Genomic DNA, 20,839 nt, shown 5'->3' on the forward strand with positions numbered 1-20,839 from the left:
TGAGCAAGCAGGAACCAGTGTTAATGGTTCTTCCTGGTTTCCATGCTAAAAGCAGTAGCAGGAACCAGTGCTAAGGGTTTTTCCTGGTTTCCATGCTAAAAGCAGTAGCAGACATTTTCATTTCTTCTTAGCCACCAGACCTCACTCTCATCCCCTTTTATACTTGGTTGTGTTTTAACATGAGGGTTTTTCAAAAAGTACATGGAAAATAGAACTAAAAGATCACTTTATTTTGCTGTAAGAAATTTTGAAAACGATGCGTATCAAGTCTTCACAAAGATCATTGAAATGCATTTCATGAAAATATGCCTAAATTTCAACACTTTTTTGCACCAATATCACCTTCTCTTTTAATTCTATTTTTCCATGAGCTTTTTTTTTTTTTAAAAAGATTTATTTATTTATTTGAAAGAATTACGGAGAGGTGGAGGGAGAGAGAGAGAGAGAGGTCTTCCACCTGCTGGTTTACTTCAAAAATGGCAGCAAGGGCTAGAGCTGGGCCGATTTGAAGCCAGAAGCCAGGAGCTTCTTGCATGTCTCCCTCATGGGTGCAGGGGCCCAAGGATTTGGGCCATCTTCCACTGCTTTCCCAGGCCATAGCAGAGAGCTGGATGGGAAGTGGAGCAGCTGAGACTCAATTCAGTGCCCGTATAGGATGTTGGCACTGCAGGTGGTGGCTTTAGCTGCTACGCCACGGCGCTGGCTCCTTCCATGAGCTTTTTAAAGTGTCCTTGTACATGCTGCCTTAGATGAAGCTAAACAGTTACTAATGCTGTGGCACAGTGGCTCAATCTGCTGCCAGCAATGCTAGCATGCCATCTGAGTGCCGCTTCCAGTCTGGCTGCTCCACTTCCAAGTCAGCTCTTTGCTGATATGTATGCCTGGGAAAGCAGCAGGAAAAGAACCAAGTACTTTGGTCCCTTTTACCCATGTAGGAGACCCGGATGGAGTTTTTAGTCCTGGCCATTGCGGTCATTTGAGAAGTGAATCAGTGGATGGAAGATCTCTCTCTCTCTCTCTCTCTTTACTCCCCTCCTCTTCTTTCTATAACTCTGCCTTTCAAATGCATAAATATTTTAAAGAAATACAAAAATGTTTTAAAGAAAACATGAAGTTAAATAAAAGTTGGGTGTCAGGAGAAAGATGACCGATTTCCAAAAAATGTGTGAGCTTCTATGTCAGTCCACTGCATGACTCATGGAAAAAGTGAATTAGGGATTTTTTTTCTTGGAAATACTCTTGTGGAAATTGAGCTGGAAAGTCTGATAGGCTAGATCATGGATTTCACTCTATACATGGAATTCAGGCCAGCAGATATCTGTAGGTTGGAGAGCTAACCAGTTCCATTAAATAACACAAACTTCTGTCATATACTTCTATGTAATTTTCTTAGTTTTATTTGTGTATCTATACCATATATTTTAAAATACTATAGTTATTCATTTATTTGTAAAGAAAAGAGACAGAGAAACAAATGCAGATGTCTCACCTGTTGGTTTACTTCCTACATGTCCACATTACCTAAGGCTGGGCCAGGCCAAAGCCAGAAGCCAGAAACTCATTCTGGGTCTCCCTTGTGGATGCAGGGACCTAAGCACTTGGGCCATCTCCCACTGCTTTCTTAGGTGCAGTAGCAGGGAGCTGGAAGAAAATGGAACAGCCAGGGGTTTCAATAAGCACCCATATGGGATACCTGTGTCACAGGAGGCTGCTTTACCACTATGCCACAATGCTGGCACCTATGTTATTTATTTCAAAGTCAGAGTTATACAGAGACTAAGAGAGACAGAGAGAGAGACAGACCTTCCAACCACTAGTTCGCTCCCAAAATGACCACAACAGCTTGGGCTGGGTCAGGATGAATCCAGGAGCCTCTTCCAGGTATCCCTAGCAGGTGACAGGGACCCAAGTGCTTGGACAATCCTCCACTGCTTTTCCATGCACACTAGTAGGGAGCTAGTTGGTAAGTAGAACAGCCAGGGCTGGCACTAGCATCCATATGGGATGCCAGCATTGCAGACAGCAGCTGTACCTGCTACACCACAGCACCAGCCCCTGCTGTAGAACCTTACAAAAAACCTTACAAAGTAGCCTTTGATCTTTTATAATGAAAATACACTCTAGTCTTATTTATGTGCTGCAACATAAATTTAAAAAAACAGGGGTTGATGTTGTGGTACAGAGAGTAAAGCCACTGCCTGCAATGCTGGCATCCCTTATGGGCACTGGGTCCAGCCCTGGCTGCTCCACTTACCATCTAGCCACCCCTCCCTCCCACTAATGTGCCTGGGAAAGCAGCAGAAGATGGTCCAAGTATTTGGATCCCTGCACCCATGAAGGAGACCCAGAAGAAGCTCCTGGCTCCTGGCTTTGGACCAACCCAGCTCCAGCTGTTGATCCATTTGGGGTGTAAACCAGTGGATGGAATATTTCTCTCGGTCCTCTCTCTGTGTCTCTGTCTCTCTTTCTGACTCTGATTTTCAAATAAACCTTTTCATAAATAAAACTGTACGTCATAAAACACAGAAGCCTTCACTTGTCTTCTCCTCATTCTTTGTCATCCTAGCATTTTCCCTCTCAGTCTTTATGATGTGGATGTACATACATGTGTAGACATAGATGCATGTTTTACATAAATTTACATAAATTGGGTGGACTGCATGCACTGCTAAGATGGAACAAGTCTTGGAATTCTTTCTGTGTTTTTCATCTGCCACATAGTCTTTCATTGATTAATTTACTGCAATTTACTTTCTAACTTCTTGGTGGATAGTTATTTAGGTAGCTTTCTTTCTTTCTTTCTTTCTTTCTTTCTTTCTTTCTTTCTTTCTTTCTTTTTTGACAGGCAGAGTAGACAGAGAGAGAGAGAGAGAGAGACAGAGAGAAAGGTCTTCCTTTGCCGTTGGTTCACCCTCCAATGGCCGCCATGACCGGCGCGCTGTGGCCGGCACACTGCACTGATCCGAAGCCAGGAGCCAGGTGCTTCTCCTGGTCTCCCATGGGGTGCAGGGCCCAATCACTTGGGCCATCCTCCACTGCACTCCCTGGCCACAGCAGAGAGCTGGCTGGAAGAGGGGCAACCGGGACAGAATCTGGTGCCCCAATTGGGACTAGAACCCGGTGTGCTGGCGCCACAAGGCAGAGGGTTAGCCTATTGAGCCACGGCGCCGGCTATTTAGGTAGTTTTCACGATGTCACTCTTATAAATAAGGTTGTGGTAAACATTCTTGTTTCTGCTCATGTAGTTTCGGAATGAGATTTCTGGATTAAACCGTATGTACATACAAACATGTAAAGTAAAGATGTGGCTGTTTAAATCACTTCCTCTTCACCCCCGGTGGTGAATGAGAAAGTCTCCCCCTAGGGTTGTGGAGGGAGACACCTAAACCCTGGGCAGGGGAGATTGACACCAGTCCATCACTCACATCCATCTACTGCACACCCCGCAGGGTCCCACTGAGGCTCCACCTGGGAACAGTTGAAGCAGCACCAGCTGAGCAGGGCAGGCTTTGTAGTAACAAGAGGATGAGGTGAACCAGAGTTCCCGCGGGCGGGTGGGATGGGCCTGTCAGAATAATTCTGCAGGCTGGCAGGGGACAGAACCCATGAGTCAGAGAAAAGCAGGAACTCTGCCCCGTTGACAATGAGGCTTGTTAGGCTGGGCACTTTATCCAGGGCACTGTGTGGGGAGAATTTGCAGTTGGGCTGATTTGGATGAGTGTCAAGGCAGCACTTGGCCTTGAACTTGGGTTTCAAGCATTTATCAGCACATGCTTCTATAGACAGAGAATTGAAGGCACTGTGCAAATGCATAGATTCTTGCTGAGAAACAGTCTTTGTTAGTGATCAGTGGACCTAGGCCACCTCCTGCCTCTTGGGTACTGCTGCCCTGAACTTGAAGTCTGACTTCCCTCTGAATCTTCTGGAGGTATCACATCGACAAGCCAGCCACAGCTGGGTTTCTGGCTGCAGTCTCTCTGCCAGCAACCATTGTTTAACTTTCTCAAGGCTTAATCGCTTCCACAGAGACCTTTTTTTAAAAATGGCAATTGTTGAGGGCCAGAGGGCACCGCTGTGACCTCCGCTGGCCAACGCTGCTGTTGTGTTGGCTGCGGTGAGCTTTGCCCACATGTCACGCCCGGGTACTGTGCAGTCACCCAGCATTAAGTGTTTGGGGGGCACTGCTGGGTCCCTCCGTGAAACCAGAGAAGCCCAAGGGCCAGATTTAGACAGTAGCTTGAAAGCAACCGGTACTTTCTGCCTTTTTGCCATCCGGCTGTATTTTGAGGCTGCGCTCACCCTCTCATTGAGGAAAGGAGCCTGCCCGAGGGCAGCTGTTACGAGTGAGCAGGAAATCTCTGACTCATGCCGAGAGCAGGCTGTGATTGTGGGCTCCGTGTGACCAGTCTCCAGATCTTTCTCTGCTAAGGAGCTGCCCTGTCTCCAATGAGAAGGAGGTGCTCCAGAACAGTGGAAGTATCCATGCATCTCAACCTCTTGCTCGCCCGACTCTTTCCTCCTCATTGCTGAGTGTTCTAGGTTATGACTCTACTCGCTGGGACACACCCTCAATAGGAGGCAAGAGAAGCAGCGATAAAACCCAGCTTTAAACTTATTACAATACTGTGTTGGTTACTGGAAATTTGCTGTAAGAGTGGACGTCAGGTGTTCCCACCACACAAAGTCAGGTGAGGGATATATTTATGACCTTGATGATAGTAATTGCTCCAAAGTATCATGTTGTATACCTTGAATATATACTACTGTTGTTTCATTTTTAAAAGGGTGTTTCCAAATATGCTTAGAAAATGATCAATACTCTCATGGCAAAAACCCTAGCAGGAAGACAAGTGCATATCCAGACCTCAAGTGGGTCACTTTTCCACTTTTTATGTTTTTATATCTTTAGATTATATTATAGAGCCTGAATAAATACCCTCATTTCTAGATGAAAAAAATAAAAGGCAGAAGAAGTGAAAATAAACTGAACAATGGCTTGGTGCCTGGCCAGTGATGGAACAGACAAGGTTCTCTGGGCTGCCTCCTACCAGCCGTTTCTTCTTTCTTCTTACCTTTAGAATGTGCAATTCGTGGAGCTGGGAGAGCTGGGAGAGAGCCCGCCTATTACCGAGGAGGGGAAGGTCCAAATCCGCTTAGTACACGGAGTGTGCTTGCTTCAAATCAGAGATGGCCGCCCAAGCAATTCCAACACGTAGCTGTAGGCCAGGTTCTGATCTTCTCTGTGCTCCTCTTGCTGTTAAGGTGGGGTGATGATATTACCTAGCTCCAAGGGGCCAGGAGGACTCACATTTGGCTCCGAATGTGGTGAGTGCCCAGCTTGGAGGGAGTACCCATGGGTCCTGGCTGCTCCTCTATCACACCAGCTCATAGACACTGCCTAGTGCCTGATACCCTCTAAGCAGGAAAATGGTGCTGTTGCATTGACTGTAGGGGCAGCTCATTCCTACGTTCATGTCCCTCCCTGGTTGTCTTGGATCACTGAGGTATCTCTTGTCTCTCCTCTTCATCCACTTCTTCTGAAAGCCCCAAAGAGCCAGCCAGCTGTACTGGGGCTGAATTGGAATCCAGACGGCCAGACTCCAGGGCGGCTCTGCCCTCGACTGCCACTCTGACGGTCCCTTCACACCCACCACCCTGGCTGCCCACCCACTCTGCTTGTCCTCATATTTGCTTTCCTTCTTCTGGTGTCATCTTCCATTGGCCTCTTGCTGCCTCTGCATCCCACCTTTTAGAATATGGCGGCAGAGGCAGGTGCACTGATGTTTCTGAGCCCTGGCCTGGGCCGGTCATGTGGATGGTGCCTTATGGACCCTACTGGGGCCTCAAGATGATGAGGAAGGGGCTACTGCCCCCATTTTGCAAAAGGACAATGTGCAATGGCGAAGGGCAGAATCCCTCCTGCCCCAGCCGGAAAGGGCATGATGTGGGATGGTGGTATTGTAGGCAGAGACTTAACCCACTGCACTGCGACCCTGGCCCTACTCCTGTATTTGCTGTGTTCCTGCTGCTGGTATTAGATCCTACATTTTCTGGTCCCTCATTCCTCCCTTTGCCCTCTTCTTTTCCCATATGCCTCTCGCTACAGGGCCTTACTTTGTTAACGACCTTCCTGAGGGTCCCCTTAATTCTCCCCAGCTGTTGCCTCCCAGCCCAGGCATCTAGTGTGTCTAGCACTGGACATCACAGGGCTGCTGGGCAAATTACTTCATTTCAGGAGTGCACAGCATAGAAAGGGTGAACAAGCGAAACGGGGAGCCAGCAATGGGGATGAGCAGAGGCTGTGCAGCAGGGCTCTGCTTGCCCCGGGGGTCGGCCTGCTGCTCTGGCCCAGCAGGTGCCCAGTGACCTTCACTCTCTTCCTCTGACCACCAAATGGATGCTCTTTGGGAACTGGGTCTGACTGGGAAACTATGAGAGAACTGGGAGTGTTTTCTTTCAGACACCTTACAGCCACCAATCTCAGCAAATATCTGTGGTAGGAGAAAACCAGTGGCAGGAGCAGGTGTGTGCAGAGAGAAGGGTCCTGGCTTCCCCTTCTACCTCCCCCACACCTGTCCCACACATGCACTATCCTGGACACACAAGGCTCAGGAAGGAGAACCATACGTATGGCTGTTCCTGGCAAAGACAGAAAGGGTTGATTTGATTATAATTCTTCGCAGTTTCTTTGCAGTTGGTATTCTCCCGGCTCAGAGGGGGTCTTAACTCCGTTCTCTCTCAATCAAGAGGCAGTAATGTGTAGCCACAAGCAGTGGGGACAGGCCTTGGTTAGGGCCTGCCTCTACCCTGGCAAGCTGTGTGACTGTAGGCAACTCACTCAGTGTCTCTGGGCCTCTGTTTCCAGCTATGACTGTGGGATGCTCCCAGGGAGTCAACACACAAGGAAGCATTAGAAGTAGTGTCCGGCACAGGGTGGGCTGCACAGTGCCTGGTGGTCACAGAAGCCCACCCACACAAGTGCTTCTGAACCTTAGGGGGCTCTCTCCACATTCTAAGTGACGCCTTGGTGTCTTCTCTGTCTGTCCATCTGCACTCTGCCGTCTCTGCTTTTCCTAGGGAAGAGTAGTATGCAAACTGGAACAGAATCCCATCACACACCTGGGCAGGTGTTCCTCTCTTCCTTTACTTTCCCTCATTCCCTTTCATGTTCTTCAGATACCCAGGAAAGGGATCAAGAAGAGGCCTTCTGGCAGTAGGCAGTTTTTGCTGGCCAGGGACCTAGTGCATATGGGAGACGTGGCCCCACAAACTGTGTGATGTTGGGCAAGGGACACAGTCCACAAGCTGGGTTTCCTGGTGTGGCAACAAGTAATGCAGTCTCCCAGGGCGGATTGCAATCAGAATCCAGACACCGGGTACACGGTAGACAGCGAGTAAATGTCCCCTTGCCCTTCTCGTATGAGCCAGAGAAGATCCACAGGGAGCAGATAGTGTGCTTGGTGACGTCAGGCACAGAAATGGGGGAGAAGCAGGCCCGTGGCTTGATCAGCTTTGGGTATCTGCCAGGCTTCTTCCATCCCACCGTGGGGGCAGTCAGGTGCCTGGTGAGCACCTAACCTAAGATCTTGACATTCACCTTCAGACATGCGCTCTGAGACAATAGTCTACCAGCTGACCTCAGCCCACAGCTGTAGCTGGCAGTGAGACTCAGTGGGGATGTGTGTGTGTGTGTGTGGTGGGGGGGGGCTGCAGTGAGTAACATTGCTCCCTCCCCAGGTTGGGGAGGTGGGAGGAGCTGGGAGAAGGGAAGGCAGCTTGTGCAGGTCCCAGGGAGTGCAGGAGTGTACAGGAGAGGGCAGAGTTCACTGACATGGAAGAAGCAGATCTGATTCCTGATGTTATCCACCCAAAATCATGGACCTGCTTCCTGGCGAATTCTAAGAAACTCTCCAGATGGAGCTGTCATACAAAGTAGTTTATTTGCAATAAATGAGGAGACCCCAGGGGATGGTTTCCAAAGCCGTGACCTCACAAGCAGGGAATGTGAGCATCCTTTCTTTTGGGGGGATATGGATATGGAAGAGGGCAAGTTCTTTTCAACACATCCAGGGACTGGCACAAGTTCATGCAGGCCCAGTTTAGAAATGAACCCAACATAGGTTGCATGTTATGGTCATGAGGCTCAAGCTTCTTCCCAGGGCAGAGATCTTAGTGTTAAAATGAAGTAACGGTACCTTTGGATAATTTCTGATCCATGTGCGCAGGACTGGCTGTTGCAACAGTGTCTGGACCAGTCCCCAGTGGCTGGTGACTGCATCTCCCAGGAATGTGGCTAAGAACTTGAAAGACAACTTGGGAGACCACCAGGTGCTTTTGAGGTCTTGAAATTGAAATGAGTCACACTAAGGCTTCTGAAGTGCTGAGGGGATTAGCCAGTGACAGGAACCTTTCACAACTCACTGATGCCTTTTCATCCTGCACATCTGGGGTCCCAGCTACTGACTGTCCCTTTCGCCTGAAATCAGAAAAATGGGTTCTTTAGGGGAGGGTTAATCCCTTGGAGGCATGCTAAGATCACGAAGGCTTAGAGATGGGCACTCCAACCAATTATTTCTTTGCAGTTCTTCATATTTGACTTCCGAATACTTGTTTGGTTCATTTTCTCCTTGCTATAGAAGCAGAAGCATTGAGGTGTGAATTGTACCGATTGCTTTTGAACCGGTCTCTGCTGTGATCCACTTAGAGGTGGTGCAATTCACTGCAGCTCACAAGGGTAACAGGAAAAGAAGAGAGCCTCGCTCATTGGCAAGAAATCCTTTCTTTGTTGGGAGGAAGGGTCCGGCAGCTGCGGAAATGGATTTGGAGCAGGAACACCTTGGGAGCACAGGAATCTGGGTGTAGTTCTTTAAGGGAATTTTCAGAAGGAGTGCAGAGAATCACAGGGAAGCAGTTGTTAAAAACGCCCCTTTAGGCCGGCGCCATGGCTCACTAGGCTAATCCTCCACCTGTGGTGCCAGCACTCTGGGTTCCAGTCCCAGTTGGGGCGCCAGATTCTGTCCCAGTTGCTCCTCTTCCAGTCCAGCTCTCTGCTGTGGCCCAGGAGTGCAGTGGAGGATGGCCCAAGTGCTTGGGCCCTGCACCTGCATGGGAGACCAGGAGGAAGCACCTGGCTCCTGGCTTCGGATCAGCGCAGCACGCTGGCCATGGTGGCCATTTTGGGGGGGTGAACCAATGGAAGGAAGACCTTTCTCTCTGTCTCTCTCTCTCTCTCTCACTGTCTAACTTTGCCTGTCCAAAAAAAAAAAAAAAAGAAAAAAGAAAAAATAAATAAATAAAACAAAACAACGCCCCTTTGGACAGCATGCACTTCTCCCTAGCTGCCCTTAGGATCCCTAAATGAGCAATAAATAGAGGACACTCTGCAGAACCTGTTGCACAGGCAGATCTGCAGCTCCATATCCAGCGATGCCTGGGGAGAAAGATTCTGCCTCTGCCTCCAGGCTGTGGTAATCCATATTTCACTCCCTACCACCCCGGATTAGCTTTGCTCCTTGAGTGTCTTGGTCCATTCTATGTTTTAACCCAATATCTGCATCTGGGTACCTTAGAAGAAAGTAAATTTATTGGACTCACAGTTTGGGGACAGAATGTATGAAAGGTTTGATGCTGTCTGGCAAAGCCTGGGCCCGTCACAACAGAGCTGAGAACCAGAGTGGTAGCCTGCCAGGGGCCGAAAGGAGGAGTGAGGAAGCCAGACAGAGTCAAGGGAGGATCTGGCTTCTCTTGTAGCAACCTGCTCTTGAGTCCTCCCAGGAAGGAGGAGAAAATGCTCCTGAGAGAAACGCATCAGTCCCTTCCACAGGCACTGCCCCCATGGCCTAGCACCTTCCCCAAGGCCCCAGTCGTCATGGTTCTACCATCTCTCAGCAATGGCACTCTGAGGACGAGGCTTCCAGCACATGCCCCTTCAGGGGCCAAACAGCAGCAGGATCCTGGCAGTGAACGATAATCTAACACCATAGGAGAGAACTGGGAGGCATGGACTCCACCCGCTCTATGTAAAGGCAAGATTCAATCATCGGCGGCATCCAGTCATCTGTCTCTCTCCTCCTATCCATTCATCCATCAAAAAAATTTTTTTTCTGAAATCCCACTTTCTGTGAGACACTTCTCTTTCTACTGAGCTCTAACAACCTGCTTCTCACAAGAAACACATCACCAGCTCTTCTTCAATTCAATTAAATCTACTGTGGTTGCTTGCTCCTAGGTGGCCTGAGGAGTGAGGAAGGGATAAGATTTGTACTGATGGAGGAGTGTTAGGATCTGCCAGCTTCTTGAACTGCAGCTACTCCACAGTAAACTCTTCATAAAAAGATTTATTTATTTGAGAGGCAGAGTTATAGACAGAGAGAGGGAGAGGGAGAGAGAAAGAAAAAGAGAGAGAGAGAGAGAGAGATAGGCCTTCCATCTGCTGGTTCACTCCCCAAATGGCTGCAACAACCAGAACTGGGCTGATCCAAAGTCAAGAGCCAGGAGATTCTTCCAGGTCTCCCACGTGGGTGCAGGGGCCCAAACACTTGGGCCATCTTCTACTGCTTTCCCAGGCCATAGCAGAGAGCTGGATTGGAAGAGGAGCAGCCAGCACATGAACTGGCAACCACATGGGATACTGGCACCACCAGCAGTGGCTTAGCCCACTAAGCCACAGTGCTGGCCCCCACAGTAAACTTTTTTGAACAGAAATTAACAAAACTGATTCTAACATCTGTTTGGAAATTCAAATGACCTAAAATATATGAAGCAATTTAAAAAAAAAAAAACAGAACAAATCTAAACTCATTTGAAGATTTACTATAATGTTACAACAATGCCACAAAAAAACAAAATATTGGTTAAAGAATAGACTAGAGAATCTAGAAATAGATTTATATGTTCAATTGAATTTTGGCCAAGAAAGAGTTAACTCAAGGCAAGAGGAAGGTCTTTCAAAGATTAGTACTGAAATGACTGTATATTCACAAGGAAAAAAATGAAAATTACCCCTAATCTCAAACCACATTTAAAAATCAACACAAAACATATCATAGACTAAATGTAAAAACTGAAAGTATAAATCTCCTGGAACACAACATAGTAATAATATCTTCAAGATTTTAGGGGTAATCAAAGGACAGAAGCACAAAGGAAAAAAAGAAATAAATTGGATTTTATCAAAAGAAAAAATTTTACTCTTCAAACTGCACAGTTAAGTAAAGAAAAAGGAAAGCTACATGAGAGCAACAATTCGCTATGCATGTATCTCATTGGAACCTTACATAGAGAATATACACACAGTTGCACAACTCAATAAAACAGTATAAGCAATTTAATTTAAAAAGGTAAGTGGGAGAGCAGCAAGATGGTGGAATAGGAAGGGAGCACATTGATAGTCCGGGGAGAGACAGTTTAATAAAAGTGGAGATACTGCAGGTTCAAGGAAGAGTAGGGGAAGAAACAGCAGAGGAAACTCTTCCGGAACTAGTGATTCACAGTGAACCTGTGTGGAGAGCGTAGGAGCCCAAGTTCAGGACACCAGCAGCAGACTCAACACACCAGTGCTGGAACGCGAGGTGAGCCGAACCTCCATAGCCCGAGACACCAGTGGGAAAGCAGAAAGAGGAGAGTAGAGGGAACAAGGCTTGAAACTCCGTGGGGAAAAGTTCACCAGGCTAACTAGAAGAGAGAGAGAGAGAGAGAGAGAGAGAGAGAGAAAAGTGACCGATACGGACACGAGTTTCTCTCTCTCTGCTCACCTCTCAAAGGCAAGCAAGACAAACAGCAGGCGCCATTTTGGACATACGTCATAAGCAGGGTGACCTCAGGTCTGCACCGGCCCTGAGCCTAGCAGAAAAACCTGACTCTGGGGGGAGGGGTGAAATAACAGGAGATTAGGATCTAACTTGGCAACCCAATGGGAGACTGCAGGAGAATTGGAGCCCACACTAAGGGCAGCACAGATTCCCTGTGTGGTCCTTGGGAAAGAGCTTCCAATCTCTGGCTCCTGTGGGTATATCATTTGCCTGCTAACTACCTCCAATTCCATTCAGCTGTGCGGAATTACATCACTTTTGAATCAAAAAAAAAAAAAAAAAGAAAGAAACAGAGATTTACCCCGCCTAACCTGGGAGTGTCACCTTTGGCACACCCTCAACCCTGAGGAACCAAACAGCCCTCAGGCCACACCCATCTCAAGCCTCTAAGGTTCCATCAAAAGCAGACAGCCCACTTAATCTAGACTCATAGTATAACAAGAAAAAACACCACAGTGAAAAAACCAAAGAATATCTCCAATATGCCAAACAACAAACGCAAAAACCGAGGTAACAAGAACAAGGAAGGCACTATGATGCCCCCAATTGAAAAAGACACCCCAATTCAAGATTATGAAGATGATGAGATAGAAGAAATGCAAGAAGCGGATCTCAAAAAATTGATAAGAACATTAAGAAGTTCTCAAAAACAAATCTTGAACTACAGAAATCCTTAATAGACAAGATAGAAAATCTCTCTCGTGAAAATGAAATATTAAGGAGGAATCAAAATGAAATGAAACAACTAGTAGAACAAGAAACTGTGATAGTGACGAGAAATCATAATGAATTTTGAAGAATTCAATAGATCAAATGACAAACACATTACAGAGCCTTAAAAACAGAATGGGTGAAGCATAAGAGAGAATATCAGACTTAGAAGACAGAGCACAGGAAAGTATAGAGTCAAACCAAAGAAAAGAAGAGGAAATTAGAAATCTAAAAAATATTGTCGGGAATCTACAGGATACTATTAAAAAACCCAATATTCGGGTTCTAGGAGTTCCTGAAGGCATGGAGAGGAAAAAAGGATTAGAAGGCCTTTTTAGTGAGATATTTGCAGAGAAGTTCCCGGGTTTGGAGAAGGACAGAGACATCCTAGTACAGGAAGCTCATAGAACCCCTAGTAAACATGACCAAAAGAGATCCTCACCAGGACACGTTGTATCAAACTCACCACAGTGAAACATAAAGAAAAGATTCTAAAATGTGCAAGAGAGAAACGCCAGATTACTCTTAGAGGATCTCCAATTAGACTCACAGCAGACTTCTCATCAGAAACCCTACAAGCTAGAAGGAAATGGCAAGACATAGCCCAGGTACTAAGGGAGAAAAACTGCCAGCCCAGAATATTATATCCTGCAAAGCTCTCATTTGTGAATGAAGGTGAAATAAAGACTTTCCATAACAAACAGAAATTGAAAGAATTTGTTGCCACTCATCCTGCCCTGCAAAAGATGCTTAAAGATGTGTTACACACGAAAGACAGAAACATGGTCATCAATATGAAAGAAGGTAAAGGAAGGAAACCTCACAGCAAAAGATCACTGGAAGCTCAATTTCTCTTTGACATAGAATTAAACTCTGATGCTCTGTTAAAGCAATGTGTTAAAGTAATCTATTATGTTCTCTTGATGTCTGTTAAATTTTAATTGTTCAAAAACAGCTGAATTTTTATTAAGAGCTATGGGTTATTTAAAAATGTGCTTATTTTCAAAGATTTGAATAATCACCTTGTAACAATGATCAAATTTGGTCTATATTATGTCATGATTTTAAGGAATCTTATTTCAACCAGATATTTTGGACTTTGAGCCTTCTTGGCATTCTTGATAGGCATTCAAAAAATCAAAGTTTCAAACAATCTGGACTCTAAAATTTCCAGTAAATCTTGGACTTTGGTTTTTCCAATTTAGGCCCAAAAGAAAAATTTGAAGGACCTATGTCTCTCATCTTATAGTGACACCAACTAATCAGGCTATTTGGATTATATTAGAAGTACTGTCAAAATGTGACGTGGTACTAAAATTTAAGTTTCTATAATAGAAAATGCTATTGATACAAATGTTTGAGAATTAAAAAGTCTAATGATCTTGTGTTACTAGACATGAGAGTTATCTTAAATGAGAAAACCCCAGAGGCCTAAAGGGTTAAATACTTGTAAAATCCTACAGGTGCTTTCAAAAATACTGTGAAGTAAGAAAGTGCCTCTTGTTGGTTGATGAGTTTATAATTTTAAACATGGCAACTTAAAGGCTTTTGTCATCCACAGTTATATATGATTTGCTGCTCATAAAACTAAAGCGTTGTTGGTTCTGTGTTTAGCTGTCCTCCTATAGGTTCCTATGGACTTTTTCCAGCCACTTCTATTGTATTCAGTACTTTGGGATGGCTCTGTAAACAGATGAAGCCAATAATGTATTAACAGTACCAACTGAGAGAAAGTATGGTTAACTGAGGTTACTAAAAACAAAAAGCAATTCAAATCAATTGGCAATCTACAAAAAGAGTTAAAGATTTTAAAAGCTATTATTAAAATTGCTATATTGGTCTATTATGCTATGTTATATGTGTGCACATATTGTATGTCCACATGGGAAAATTTTATTAAGAGTTTTATTTTAATTGGCTTATAGATAAGATTGTCCATAAATTTAAGCTGCTAAAATTAATCAAAGATACATTTTAATTTGTGTGACCTGAATCTGTGTATCATATGTTTTAAACGTGTTGGTAGAAAGAAACTAAAAACATTTTAGATGGTTGTGCTTAAGTTTACTGGTTAAACAAACTACACCATGTTAGATATTTAAGAGGTGTTTCCAAATACATGATTCTTAAAATTTATAGAAGGCATTGGACCTTCTGGTAAATGTTTTCTTAAGTTGTTATCTAATGGTTGAAACGGTTTGCTAAGTATTCATGTGATATTGCTATTGTCAGCAAGCGATCTAGGACTTGCTCCCTCATTTCTCTATTCTAAGCCCAACTTGTTCTTTCATTTCTCTATTCTCTTCAAGGTAGGAAACTAATTCTATTATAAAGGAATCTGTAGGATGCACAATTTAATCTTTAGACCTTATAAAAGAGATGGCTAACATTTTTCTGTAATAGCATAGCCAAAATAAGAGCTTAAATTATAATTTCATAGCTAGATTTACTTCGCCATCAGTGAAGTAAACAGTAAGTAGAAAAACCTCCCTTTCAGATCAAAGGGAAAGAAAGTTTTAAAGTGAGAATAGAATATTCCTCATGGGCATTGTCTACCTTAGAAAAACTACTACAGAACATGCCTGTGACTATAGACTTATAGTTTAGGTCACCGAAGATTAGAGATGGGACTTGGGCACTCCCTTGACTTGCATCCTCTGGTCTGCTTTAACACAAACCAGGAGGAAAAGAAAGCTAGGCATCAGAAGCAATGGGTGGCAGGCCTATTAATGGCTGATCTGTACAGTGATCTGCCCTCAAGGAGACCCAACAGGCCAGTCCACTGCAGTGGCTTTCAATGTGGTAAGCCTGGGCTTCAGCAGAAGTCAGCTTGTGAAAGAGCCCTGGCAGCTCGGGCAAGAGTTGGATCACTGGAAATGGACCTGCCCTGGAGTCGAAGGATGCCCAGGTCAGAGCCACAGATCTTTTTTTTTTTTAACTTTTATTTAATGAATATAAATTTCCAGTGTACAGCTTATGGATTACAATGGCTTCCCCCTCCCATAACTTCCCTCCCACCCACAACCCTCCCCTCTCCCGCTCCCTCTCCCCTTCCATTTGCATCAAGATTCATTTTCAATTTTCTTTATATACAGAAGATCAATTTAGTATAAAGATTTCAACAGTTTGCACCTACATAGAAACACAAAGTGAAACATACTGTTTGAGTACTAGTTATAGCATTAAATCACAATGTACAGCACATTAAGGACAGAGATCCCACATGAGGAGCAAGTGCACAGTGGCTTCTGTTGTTGACCCAACAAATTGACACTCTAGTTTATGGCGCCAGTAACCATCCTAGGCTGTCGTCATGAGTTGCTAAGGCTATGGAAGCCTTCCAAGTTTATCGACTCTGATCATATTTAGACAAGGTCATAAAAGACAGAGTGAGGATAGTAACCAATGATCCTAAGAGTGGCACTTACCAGGTTTGAACAATTATACAGCATTAAGTGGGGAAGAGAACCATCAGTACACACAGGTTGGGAGTAGAGCCATTGGTGGTAGAGTAGAGGTTATGATTACGAAGGAATGAGGCCCAAGTGCGCTAGACAGGGTCTAGAACAAAGGACAGAGTCATTATTAGAGGAGCTAAGAAAGGTGCTGTCTAAGCTACAATTAAGTTTTCTGATTGAGAGGCAGATAGAACCTGACAGAAGGGGCTTGATAATAATCTGTTGGGCTTTAGGCCTTGTAAGTGAAGAGGCCCAGACCTATCTATCTCTTCACATGGGGTATATCCTAAGGGAGGTGTGAACCTCCTGGGGGAAGGCACTCTGTTGACTTTCATTACTTGGCTGGCCTGGGAGGAGAGCCGGCCAGGTAAAGGCAGGGGGCATCTCTAACGGAAATTTACAGTTCTGCCTTCAATGTTGCTGACCCTACTTGGCCATCCCCTCAGCTGCAGTGGTCCCTTTGGAAGTTGGGCTGAGTGAAGGGCTTTTCAGCTTAGAGCCAATAAGATCTGTGGCTCTGACCTGGGCATCCTTCGACTCCAGGGCAGGTCCATTTCCAGTGATCCAACTCTTGCCCGAGCTGCCAGGGCTCTTCACAAGCTGACTTCTGCTGAAGCCCAGGCTTACCACATTGAAAGCCACTGCAGTGGACTGGCCTGTTGGGTCTCCTTGAGGGCAGATCACTGTACAGATCAGCCATTAATAGGCCTGCCACCCATTGCTTCTGATGCCTAGCTTTCTTTTCCTCCTGGTTTGTGTTAAAGCAGACCAGAGGATGCAAGTCAAGGGAGTGCCCAAGTCCCATCTCTAATCTTCGGTGGCCTGAACTACAAGTCTATAGTCACAGGCATGTTCTGTAGTAGTTTTTCTAAGGAAGACAATGCCCATGAGGAATATTCTATTCTCACTTTAAAACTTTCTTTCCCTTTGGTCTGAAACGGAGGTTTTTTTCTACTTACTGTATACTTCGCTGATGGCGAAGTAAATCTAGCTATGAGATTATTATTTAAGTTCTTATTTTGGCTATGCTATTACAGAAAAATGTTAGCCATCTCTTTTATAAGGTCTAAAGATTAAATTGTGCATCCTACAGATTCCTTTATAATAGAATTAGTTTCCTACCTTGAAGAGAATAGAGAAATGAAAGAACAAGTTGGGCTTAGAGTAGAGAAATGAGGGAGCAAGTCCTAGATCGCTTGCTGACAATAGCAATATCACATGAATACTTAGCAAACCGTTTCAACCATTAGATAACAACTTAAGAAAACATTTACCAGAAGGTCCAATGCCTTCTATAAATTTTAAGAATCATGTATTTGGAAACACCTCTTAAATATCTAACATGGTGTAGTTTGTTTAACCAGTAAACTTAAGCACAACCATCTAAAATGTTTTTAGTTTCTTTCTACCAACACGTTTAAAACATATGATACACAGATTCAGGTCACACAAATTAAAATGTATCTTTGATTGATTTTAGCAGCTTAAATTTATGGACAATCTTTTCTATAAGCCATTTAAAATAAAACTCTTAATAAAATTTTCCCATGTGGACATACAATATGTGCACACATATAACATAGCATAATAGACCAATATAGCAATTTTAATAATAGCTTTTAAAATCTTTAACTCTTTTTGTAGATTGCCAATTGATTTGAATTGCTTTTTGTTTTTAGTAACCTCAGTTAACCATACTTTCTCTCAGTTGGTACTGTTAATACATTATTGGCTTCATCTGTTTACAGAGCCATCCCAAAGTACTGAATACAATAGAAGTGGCTGGAAAAAGTCCATAGGAACCTATAGGAGGACAGCTAAACACAGAGCCAATAACGCTTTAGTTTTATGAGCAGCACATCATATATAACTATGGATGACAAAAGACTTTAAGTCGCCATGTTTAAAATTATAAACTCATCAACCAACAAGAGAGAGCCACATATCTTATTGGCTCTAAGCTGAAAAGCCCTTCACTCAGCCCAACTTCCACAGTGACCACTGCAGCTGACGGGACGGCCAAGTAGGGTCAGCAACATTGAAGGCAGAACTGTAAATTTCCGTTAGAGATGCCACCTGCCTTTACCTGGCCAGCTCACCTCCCAGGCCAGCCAAGTAATGAAAGTCAATAGGGTGCCTTCCCCCAGGAGGTTCACACCTCCCTTAGGTTGTACCCCATGTGAAGAGATAGATAGGTCTGGGCCTCTTCACTTACAAGGCCTAAAGCCCAACAGATTATTATCAAGCCCCTTCTGTCAGGTTCTATCTGCCTCTCAATCAGAAAACTTAATTGTAGCTTAGACAGCACCTTTCTTAGCTCCTCTAATAATGACTCTGTCCTTTGTTCTAGACCCTGTCTAGCGCACTTGGGCCTCATTCCTTTGTAATCATAACCCACTCCCACCAATGGCTCTACTCCCAACCTGTGTGTACTGATGGTCCTCTTCCCCACTTAATGCTGTATAATTGTTCAGACCTGGTTAATGCCACTCTTAGGATCATTGGTTACTATCCTCACTCTGTCTTTTATGACCTTGTCTAAATATGATCAGAGTCGGCGAACTTGGAAGGCTTTCATAGCCTTGGCAACTCATGACGACAGCCTAGGATGGTTACTGGCGCCATAAACTAGAGTGTCAATTTGTTGGGTCAACAACAGAAGCCACTGTGCACTTGCTCCTCATGTGGGATCTCTGTCCTTAATGTGCTATACATTGTGATTTAATGCTATAACTAGTACTCAAACAGTATGTTTCACTTTGTGTTTCTATGTGGGTGCAAACCGTTGAAAGCTTTACTTAATATATACTAAATTGATCTTCTGTATATAAAGAGAATTGAAAATGAATCTTGATGAGAATGGAAGGGGAGAGGGAGCGGGAGAGGGGATTTTTGCATGTGGGAGGGAAGTTATGGGAGGGGGAAGCCATTGTAATCCATAAGCTGTACATTGGAAATTTATATTCATTAAATAAAAGTTAAAAAATAAAAAAAAGCCGGCACCGTGGCTCAATAGGCTAATCCTCCGCCTAGTGGCGCCGGCACCCCGGTTTCTAGTCCCAGTCAGGGCGCGGATTCTGTTCTGGCTACCCCTCTTCCAGGCCAGCTCTGTACTATGGCCCAGGAGTGCAGTGGACGATGGCCCAAGTCCTTGGGCCCTGCACCCCATGGGAGACCTGGAGAAGTACCTGGCTCCTGTCTTCGGATCAGCGCGGTGCGCCGGCCGCAGTGCACCGGCCGCGGCAGCCATTGGAGAGTAAACCAACGGCAAAGGAAGACCTTTCTCTCTGTCTCTCTCATCACTGTCCACTCTGCCTGTCAAAAAGTAAAAAAAAAAAAAAAAAAGTAAGTGATTTGAGCAGATACATGATAAAGATGATATACTAGTGGTCAGTAAGCACATGGGAAAATGTTCAATGTTATTAATAATCAGGAAATGCAAATAACATCAGAATGAAATGTCATAGACTCCCATTACAATGACTAGAATTAAAGGGCTGGCAATATCAACTGTTGGTAAGTAATGGAGAAACTAGAAATCTCACACATGTCTGGTGAGAATGTTAAATGATATGATGACTTTGGAAAATAGGCAGTTTCTTTTTTTAATTTTATTTAAGTTATACAAGTTTCATGTATTTCATATACACAGATTTAGGAGCATAATCATACTTCCCTCCCTACCACCTATGCTCCAACACTTCTTCCTCCTCCTTCTCCCATTCCCACTCTTAATTTTTACTGAGATCTAGTTTCAGTTTACTTAATGATAGTAAAGTTAACCCTATAGTAAGTAAAAGAGTTCAACAAATAGTATGAAGTGCAAAAATACTCTTCCTAAACAGAAGAGACAACAGCTGTAAATGATCATCAGATCTCAAAATGTTCATTTCACTCCTATACATTACATTTTAGGTACTCTATTAGTTACCCTGATCATGGAGAACATATGATATCTGTCTTTTGGGGACTGGCTTATTTCACTAAGTATAATGGATTCCAGTTGCATCCATTTCATTGCAAAAGACAGGATTTCATTATTATTATTTTTTATAGGTGACTCATACTACGTAGTTATTCCACTTATAAGGGTAATGTATACTGAAGACGAAATGAGAACCTAGGTTTAAACGAAGGAATTGTGCATGAGTGCCCATAGCAGCATAATCAAATAGCCAAAAACTGGGGGTGAGAGGAGACAGATATCTATCAACATGTGAATGGATGAACAAAATGTGTTATATCCAGAGTGCAGTGCTACTCACCAATAAAAAGGAAGGAACAGCTATACATACAACAACATGGGCCACCCCTGAGAACACTATACTAAGTTAAAGAAGCCAGGAGCAAAAGAATTGATACTTTATAACTTGCAACACATGTAGAAAGTAAGCTTGTGATTATAAAGAAACTTGAAAGTATGTCATTGTAAAAGTTACAAGAAAAATAAGAAAAGAAGGAGGGAGGGTAGGAGAGGGAGAGACAGGATGAGAAGTATCATTAGGCCTTTAAAACTCTGTATATGAAATACATGAAATTTGTTTCCTTTTTATAAATAAAATAAATAAATAAAATACAAATTGATCTAGAGTAAGATTAATAGATCAGAAGTTTACTGGTGCCCTGGTGAGAGGGAAGATTGGTCTATAAGGGAGGATAAGAGCACTTTGTAGGCTCATGAAATTGTTCTATATGTTGACTATAATGGTGCTTTTATAAGTGTAAACAATGAGCAAAATTTTTTGATTTTATTTATTTATTATTTATTTGAGAGGCAGAGGAAATAAAGAGAAAAAGAGAGAGACAATGAGAGAGAGAGAGAGAGAGAGAGAGAGAGAGAGAGAGAAATCATCACTCCCA

At 43.9% G+C, this 20,839-nt stretch overlaps 1 protein-coding gene across 1 annotated transcript in view; it reads left to right on the forward strand.

Moving 5' to 3' along the window:
• SLC9A4 (solute carrier family 9 member A4) overlaps window positions 1-20,839 on the forward strand; it is a 62,151-nt gene that overhangs the window by 4,105 nt on the left and 37,207 nt on the right.

Source organism: Lepus europaeus, chromosome 13 (assembly GCF_033115175.1).
Source record: "Lepus europaeus isolate LE1 chromosome 13, mLepTim1.pri, whole genome shotgun sequence".
Lineage (NCBI taxonomy): Eukaryota > Metazoa > Chordata > Mammalia > Lagomorpha > Leporidae > Lepus > Lepus europaeus.